This window comes from Prenolepis imparis, unplaced genomic scaffold (assembly GCF_030444845.1).
Source record: "Prenolepis imparis isolate NDT839.2.m4 unplaced genomic scaffold, iyPreImpa1.0 SCAF_10, whole genome shotgun sequence".
NCBI lineage: Eukaryota > Metazoa > Arthropoda > Insecta > Hymenoptera > Formicidae > Prenolepis > Prenolepis imparis.
In genome coordinates, this window is record NW_028141168.1 from 6055634 (window position 1) to 6065665 (window position 10032).

At 27.9% G+C, this 10032-nt stretch overlaps 1 long non-coding RNA gene across 1 annotated transcript; it reads left to right on the top strand.

The window, feature by feature from the left end:
• Positions 1-6306: 6306 nt before the first annotated feature.
• LOC145941562 (uncharacterized) lies at positions 6307-9146 on the top strand. Its single transcript, XR_014426183.1, has 3 exons — positions 6307-6445; positions 8792-9019; positions 9104-9146. It is a non-coding gene; the product is annotated as an uncharacterized LOC145941562 (long non-coding RNA).
• Positions 9147-10032: the final 886 nt, after the last annotated feature.

Here is a 10032-nt window from a genome sequence, read left to right on the forward strand (position 1 = left end):
ATAATGGCTACGATAATGGATTTGCCTACTGAGATAATTATGATAATTTTGGAAAAGAATATTAGCATCAAGGACGTTAAACATTTTAGCCACACGTGCATAAAATTTAGGCGCATAGTCATTGATAACAAGCTTATAGAAAAAATGGAAGAAAACCTTCCTAAATTGTAAGTTTTTTATCTGTGAAATCTTTGTGTTTATTTTATTTGATTAACTCATCGCATAAAAAGAAACTTTGCAAAAATCTGGCCAAAAATCTATTTAAATTATTTTATGCAAAAAATTTCATGCGAGAATGATTGTTTTTTGAAATATTCGAAATGATCTCTTGGCATTTCGAAAATTTTGAAATATGAGTTTAATTCAAGTAATATATTAAAATTTTGATTCGTATTTTATATGTCTAAAATTCGGAATATTTATAAAAATATTGAGTCTTTTAAGCATTGCTTGTTCGGCCTCTTTAATATTGCGTAAATATTACGTAATATTGCGTAAATTGAAGAAAAAATTATAGCTATACAGTTATGAGATGATAGAAAGACTGTTCTAATTTAAAAGTTTTGTGAAAATTTTTCCTTTTATAAGAAAGGCATGTTAAGTCGATTCTCGAAAATCTCGAAGTATTATTGCTTCTTTTCCACAATACTAATTGGCTATCTCAATTCGTAACAATTTCGTAGCGTTTCGTAACAACGAGATTATCAGCTGATAACTGTCAAAAATATTAACAGAGTTTTAAATATTGTAACATATTATTTAAAACATATCATTATTTTATTTATTTTGGACTAACTGTCAAACTGCTAACCCTCGCGATGACAACCTCTCGATGCTATGAATATAACGTACAACGTAAATCGAGGCAGCTAATCAATATCGAGAAAAAAAGGCAACAACATTTGCGAAAATCGACTTAACATGCCTTTTTTAGAGAGGGTCTAGAACGATACAAGCGCGATTCCTCAATTTTATGTTAAAAGAATGATACAGAAATCATTGATCACTGTCAAAAAATATTAATCGAGTTTAAAGTACACTTTATAACATTTTATTTAAAACATATACTATTATTTTAATTTTTATAACATAATATTATTTTAAAATCTAATTAGCACATTAACGCTTTAATCAGCTGATGTATGTCAAAAATATTAATAAAGCGGTAATTTGCTACTTAAATTTTAAAATAATAATATGTTAAAAATATTAAAATAGTAATATGTTGTAAATAATACGTTATAATACTTTATTCTCGATTAATATTTTTTGACAGAAAACAGTTCATAACAGTCAAAAATATTAACCGAATTTAAAGTAGCTAATTTCTATCAAAAAATATTAATAAATCCTTTCGTCAATAAAATCCTAATTAATCTCGACGTTGTGATTATCTCGATTATCAAAAGATTCTTATAAAAAGTTCTATTTTTTTGTCCGCACTTTCTGTTTTAGATTTAAATACTGAATTTTTATGCATTGCATAATTAATTAATATATTTTTTTATGCGTTGATTGCAATACATGCATAAAAATATGAATTAATTATACAATACATAAAAATTCATTATTTAAATCTTTAACGAAGAACAAAAGATATTGAATTTTCTACAAGAATGTTTTGATCAAAATATCTGCGCTTCTATTAAATTCGCGCATTTGTACACATCCACCACGTCTCGCGCGAGACAGCACGCAAGACTCTGAGCAGCGATGTCGCCAAGCACACCCCACACATCCACCATGCTGCGCGTCTAGCGCGAGACTGACGATCAATCTCGCAACTCGCAATCGCAACGTCTCGAGAATTAGTCTCGCGCGAGACGCGCAGCGTAGCGGACGAATGGGCTGCGCTTGGCAATACCGCTACTCTGACAATTAGTCTCGCGGTCAGTCTCGCGCGAGACGTTCAGCGTGGTGAATGTGTATTTACAGACGCACGAATCTAATGGAAGCGCAGATATTTTGATCCAAAGATTCTTGTAGAAAATTCTATTTTTTTGTTCTCTGTTAAAAATTTAAATAATGAATTTTTATGCACCGCATAATTAATTTACATATTTTTATGCATGCATTGCAATCGGTGCATAAAAAATATATATTAATTAATTATGCAATGCATAAAAATTCGGTATTTAAATCTAAAACAAAAAGTGCGAACAAAGAAATAGAATTTTCTATAAGAATATTTGATAATCGAGATAACCGCAATGTCGAGATTAATTATGATTTTATTGACGAAAAGATTTATTAATATTTTTTATAGAAATTAGCTACTTTAAACTCGGTTATTATTTTTGACAGTTATCAGCTGATTTCTGTCCAAAAATATTAATCGAGGATAAAGATATTATTATCAACATTACTACTTTAATTCTTATAACATATTGTTATTTTGAAATTTAATTAGCAAATTAACGCTTTAGTAATATTTTTTGACAGAAATTAGCTGATTAAATAAACGTCAATTTGTTAATTAAATTTTTAAATATTAATAATGTTTTAAAAATTAAAATAATAATTCTTTAAAATAATATGTTATGATACTTTAAACTCGATTAATATTTTTTGGCAGTTATCAGTTGATTCTGTCAAGAAAATATTATTGTTTTAATAATATTATTCTTTTTAATATAATATCGAAGAATGGCGCGCGCGTAGCGCGCTTATGTTGTTCTAGTATCTATAAAAAATATAAGAATAATTTATTTGTTATACATCACTTTATGAGAACAATAAAATTTATTAATATAAGTTGATTTTTTGTGCATGAATAAATCAAGTACAAACTCAAAAACGTAAGATTTTAATTTTTTATACAAATCTTTGATTTTATATTTTAACTAAAAAAGAAGTGTTAACACATGAAGTATTTTATATTATTATCAGTTTTAACATACACACACGATATATATATATATTTATGTGTGTCTAATATAAACTATTTTCTCGCTGTTTTGATAATTGTATAAAATACAAATTCTGTTATTATTTCTGTTATTATGCTTTATCAAATAACAGTTTATCAAATAACAACGCTATTTCGATCATGAAATATTAATTTTTCATAATAAAACAAATTAAAATATGTATGTGCATTTATATAAATATTTAACAATATTATTAAATATTTTTAAACATTATATTTTACACATTATTAAATATATTTAACAATGGTGTTTCTTATAAAACGTTTTTATTTTTACAGAAGTCCAAATTCCTTATTAAACAGGCTAATGCGTTCGGTACGTATAATCATTGAACATCGTGCTTATATGTAGATGTTTATGCATTATGAATCAAAAGTTTATCGACAATTTGACATGAGTGTTTAATATGTGCAAAATGTGAAATTTACAGATAAAATAAGTCTTACAATATTAAATAAATCAATACAAATTTTATTTTGCAATACCTAATTAATGACTATGATATATAAATATCATCATATTTCTAAATCTAATCGAAAATATTTAGTGTTCACAGATATTAGGATTGTTAAATTATTATTTTCAATTTATATAAATGAGAGAATTATATTACATTGTTTAAATCTGTCTTATTAATAGTCCTGGTAGAAATTGCCTTGTCGACGCCACGACACACTTGTCAGCACCATGCAAATTTGCCACGCCACAGCCTTATCCAAAAGAATTGGAAAGATACATATCAGGACCATGCTTGCGCCTGATTTATAAATGCGTGACATTCATTATAAAATTCAATGGACCCAAGTCTTACTGTTAGCGCCACGTCAGGACCATGCCAAATTTTTAAAAGTTGTGGCGCCAGCGAGCAAAACGTGACTATTCGAGGATGGTGCTTACCAGTGTGCCATGCTAGCTCCTGAAATGAAGTATGGCAGGCTGGTCAGTGCCATGCAAGCGCCAAATCAAAATTTCTACCAGGGAGGAGATAAACCTAATTCACACAGATACAACTTAAAGATATAACTTATAAAATAAACCTAAAGATAAACCTACAATCCAGAAAATGCAAAAATAAGACAATTGTATTAGATTTTATAGAGAATGTATAAAATCATTTGTGTATTTATATTTTATAAATTTCATAAAAGAAACACACGTAACATTTAATATATAATATTTTCTATGATCACACACACACACACACACACACACACACACACACACACACATCATAAAAGTGACATTTACTAAATGCGCTTTCCACAGCATCATTAATGCAGAATACATTATGTTTATATTTAAATAATAAATTTTCAATCTAATATAATAAGTTCATAAAAATAAAATTTAATTACTCTTAATACAATTTAAAATAAAAAAAGAAAGATAAAGAGAGAAAGAAAAATAGATAGAAGTAAGAGAGGAAGGGAGGATATTTTCTCCAATTTGATTTAAATATATAATATGTGACGTTGTACAAAAATTTTTTTGGTTTAATTCTCGAAAATTAGTTAAAGTATTTTTAGTTTTTATTTTAGAGCGATGGTCCAAATATTCGACGAAGATGGCGACAATGCAATAATAATGTATCATGTCCATTTCGAAGATTGCAACGTAACATAATTATTCATTCATATCCAGGTTACAGATGGCAAGGTTACAGAATTCATTCATTTCCTTTGCTGCTGTGCAAGAGGATATAAAATTTACTGAAAAAATATTGCTTCATGTGTTTTGCACGTCTGAGAAGTACTACCATTATAATAACCAATATAAAGGCAAATATATCTTAATGAGAGAAATTGTTTATTTATTACAATTTTGATTGTATAATCGTTTTTTAATTATCCAAGTTGTGAAATTTTTATCTTATTTCTAATGTTCAACTTTTATGGATTTTAGAGGATTTTATAAGTATAATATGTATACTATAGCAATGCAATTATAAATATTTCTGCTTATAAAGAACAATTAACGAACAGTTTTTTACTTTAAAAGAAGACATTTTTTGCATAATTATAGATTAAAAATAAAATAATTTTAAAATAGAGTGATCTGATTTTGAGAAAACTATAAAGGGGACATTAGATTGAAAATCGATTTCAAAAGTAGGAGAACAAATTTGAGGGTAGTTGCAAAAAGATTTTACAATGTAATATATATTATATAATTAAAATAAATAGTAATACTGAAGGAGAGCTCCGTCCTCTCCGATTTTGCCGAAACTTTACAATATTGTGTATTTTTGTGCGTAAAACACGAATCTGTAAATTAAAATTGTCGCTCTCAAGTAGGAAAAAAGTTACAGTGGGTTTTGTTTCCGCACAGGGCCGAATTTTAATAACAAGGAAACACAATATTGTAAAGTTTCGGCAAAATCCGAGAGGATGAAGCTCTATTTTAGTATTACTATTGTAAATAATAAATAATGAATTATCTCTTTGCTAAGAAAAAAATTATTCCAAATAGATTAAAAAATGTATCATTAAATGGATATTAGTTTCGAAACATTTATATATATTGCACATTTATGTATGTATGTACATATCGATATATGTATATGTCATAATATGGATCATTATAAATAAATATAGATATCAGGAGATCATTCTGTTAATTCGATGATACTATTATGTTATCAAACAAAATGTCAGCAAGATTATTTAATTAAATGATGCCTCAACTATTTTCGAAATGATTTCCAAATAATATTTTGTAATAGATTTAAATAGAAAATAAAATGTTTGTAAAAAATTGTACCATTATATTAAGAAAATGAATTAATAGTGTACACAATTTGTACGAGAAAAGGAACGATAGAATAAAAAATTACAACATATATTTATGAAATATTTACTTATTATGAATCATTTGCAAACTTTTATTTTATTATGTATATTAAACATATTAATATATATATAATTGCATTAATTACATTAATAGATATTAAATATAACAATAATAATTATTAAGAAATATTATACGCACAGAGTAAAAGTTTCATTATATTATCTTATCTCTGAAAAGAATTTTGTGTTTCATTTTATGAAATTATTGTAAGAAAAATTTATTATAATTTATTAAATATTATTTTTCTTTTTTCTCTCTCGTAAAATTAATACCTAATATACATATTTATGTGTGAAATACATATTTTATAAAATTAAAATCTAATTAAATTAACGATGTTATACCAATAGAGCAAATATATTTCATCTGAAGTGAATGTAGATGGCGGTATTGAACGGTCTAGCATCGTTATATTGGCACACTTTTCATTTCCCCTCCTGCTCTTAACTCGTTGAATCGACAGCAGAGAGCGCTAGTAACCCTAAAGACGCGCGCGAACATTACATACGCAAGTACGCATCGATGAAAAGTAGTAATTTATCAAAATCGCACGCAGTGCTTACGAAATTGTGATAACGTTATACTCCTTTCGGTGTTCAAACATATCCTGTCGATGCAGAACAACTGGATTCGTCCTGGACAACGTGTGTACCTATCTGTTTACGGTGAGTAACTTCGATATATATGCATAATGACATATAAATAATATGGTTAAAAATGTTGTCTTAAATTACGGAAAGAAATGAGCACAGAGGCTAGGATTAGTAAAAGATTAATAAAATATATCTCTCTACGTGTTTATAATTGCAACAGCATCCAAGGTTGAAAACATTGCAACAGCATCCAGGTTGAAAATATTTATTTGTGCACGCTAGCGAAAAAATAATATTTAAAAGCGATAACCTAACCTAACCCTAACCTATGTATATTAATAAAAGATTCATATAAAGCTGTAGCAATGCAACATTTTATACATGTCTGATATTATTTGGCGTTACGTATGATACGTCGCGAGAATCTTCGAATGCAAACAAGCGCAAGATGAATAAAGGGGCCGGCTATAAACGCGGCATATCGAATGCGGTTTTTGGTGCATCGGGAAACTTTATTGTTGTAATCCCGCGGCGTCGATAAACCCATTAACCATCGTACCCCTGCTATAATATATGCGATGGAACGTAATAAAAATCGACCAACACATCGAGACCCCGTAATACATACGTGTATATATACGTATATATACGCACGAGCGTTTATGGGCGAACGTGCGAGAGAGCGAAAGATAGAAAGAGAGAGATAGAGAGGGAGAGAGAAAGAGAGAGAGAGAGAGAGAGAGCGCGTGCACGCGTTTCCATCGGCTCGGCACCCTTTTCGGTGTCGCTAAAAGTTTAATCAAAGTCAGATTAGCCGAGCTCGGCCCCGACGCCGGGGGTGCAAGACTCAGGGATCCCCGGACCCGGTTTTATTAAACGGGACTTGATTAGGGGTTGCCAAGATCCTTTCAGAGTTTGTTTTCAACTGGTTTTCATGACGGCGCTTTCATTACGCGCGTTTCACATAATTGACGCGATCGTTCGGCCGGGGACGAGAAAACTTTGGCCACTCGCCTTCTTGGATTTTTCTTTCTTTTTTTTTTTTTTTTCTTTCTATTTCTGGGGCTATCTGCGTTGCTCTACAAGAGTTTTACGATTTGTTTTGAAATTTTCTCTTATTGGGAAAGTCTGGGAAAATTGCTGGATCGAATTTTTTTCTCTCTGTTGCAAGAATAGTGTTGACGTGTTTTAAAATGCTGCTCTAGTTTCAATTATTATTTATAATCAATGTGATTAAAGAAATTATAAATCTAGTAGACATTTTAATTTAAAAAAAGAAGTTTGAATATAATAATAAAAGTGCCAAAAAATAGTAAAAATATGTAAAAAGAAATATATATATTATATTTATAAATTATGATAAATACTAACATGTTTTAATGTTGCTTTATTATTTCAGTTATCATTAATATAATTAATGAAATTAAAAAGATTATGAATTTGATAGATATTTCAAGAAAAAAAAGTTTGAATAGAATAATAAAAGTAGAATAAAAGTAAGAAAAATATGTATAAAAAAATATAAATATGTAAATATTTATCAATTATGATAAATAATCACAAATATTTATCGCAATTAGTTGCAGATATCTTGCTGCAATTTCAATGTTATTATTTATATTTTTGAATACACTATCAATATTCGATAAAATGATTTATATAAAACGCGCACACAACAATTGCAAATAATTAATAAATGTAATTGAAAAGATTATGAATCTGATAGACTTTTCAAGAAAAAAAGAAATTTGAATATAATATATAGTAAAAGTATAATAGTAAATAATAGTAAAAGTAAGAAAAATAGTAAAAACATGTAAAAAGAAATATATATGTATATATTATATTTATCAATTATAATAAATAATCGCAGATATTTATACTAATGCAATCAGCTGATATTTATAATATTAGAACAACACAAGCAACGCGCGTATTATTCCTCGATTTTATATAAAAAAGAATGATATTTTTATATAAAGTTTGTTTAAACTTGATTAATATTTTTCGACAGAAATCAACTAATTAAAGTATTAATTTGCTAATAAAATTTTAAAATAATAATATGATAAAAAATTGAAATAGTAATATGTTGTAAATAATATGTTATAATACCTTATTTTTGATTAATATTTTTTGACAGAAATCAGCTGATAACTGTCAAAAGTATTAATCGAGTTTAAAGTATTATAACACATATTATTTAAAACATATTATTTTCATTTTTATAACATATTATTTTAAAAATTAATTAGCAAACTAACGCCTTAATCAGCTGATTTCTGCCAATAAACATTAATAAAGCGAAAATTTGCTAATTAAATATTCTAGCTTACATATTTATATTTATATTGTGTGTGTTATGATGCAAAATAATAAAATTATTCTAATATTATGTATGTATTTTATTTGTTACAGGTAGCATTGCGATACACAGTGCGATTCACGCGTCGTGTCGGGAGTGCCGTGTAAAGTATCGCGCGTCGGGAGTGCCGTGTAAAGTTTCGCGTGTCGGAAGTGCCGTATAAAGTCGGACAATCGTAATTATTCGTGTTTTCGCGAGTGCTACGAAGGAACAATGACGGTCAACCAAGAGAGGAGGAGGAGGCCCAGGGAGGCATCGGGCGACATCGGGGCAACTGTGAGGTATGTAAAAACATTTTTGCTAAACTGCATCGTTATGAGATATTCGACACATACATAACATAATTTGAATATTTTGTTTTTCAGATTAGTGTGCTGCGTACTACAACTCTGCTAGTGCACGTATCGGTGAGTGAGAAATTGATTATTTTATAACATTTTTATAGCAGTATGTGGGGGTGTATATAATATGTTGAATAAATAATATGTTGAGCAATGTTTTAAATATGTTATATTTTATATGCGATTAATATTTTTTGACAAAAATCAGCTGATAATTGTCAAAAATAATCGAATTTAAAATATTATAACATCCCTTTCTAAAGAAGACATGTTAAGTCGAGTCTCATAAGTATTGTTGCATCTTTTCCGCGATGTTGATTTCGATTCGCATTGTGCGTTTTATTTATAGCATCGAGAGGCTGTCATCGCAAGGGTTAGTAGTTTAACAGTTGGTTCAAAATAAAATAAAATAAAATAATATGTTATAATACTTTAAACTCGATTAATATTTTTGATAGTTATCAGCTGATTTCTGTCAAAAAATATTAATCGCGGATAAGGTATATTATAACATATTATTTACAACATATTACTATTATTTTTAACATATTATTATTTTAAAAGTTAATTATCAAATTTAACGCTTTAATCAGCTGAAAATAAAATTATTAATAAAGCGTTAATTTACTAATTAAATTTTAAAATAATAACATGTTAAAAATATTAAAATAGTAATATGTTGTAAATAATATGTTATAATACCTTATCCGCGATTAATATTTTTTGACAGAAATCAGCTGATAATTGTCAAAAATATTAATCGAGTTTATAAAGTATTATAACATATTATTTAAAACATATTATTATTTTATTTAATTTTATTTTGAACAAACTGTCAAACTGCTAATCTTCGCGATGACAGCCTCTCAATGCTATGACTAGATAACGCATCACTCGAATCGAGACAAACAATCAGCATCGTGGAAAAGCGGCAACAATACTTGCAAAAATCG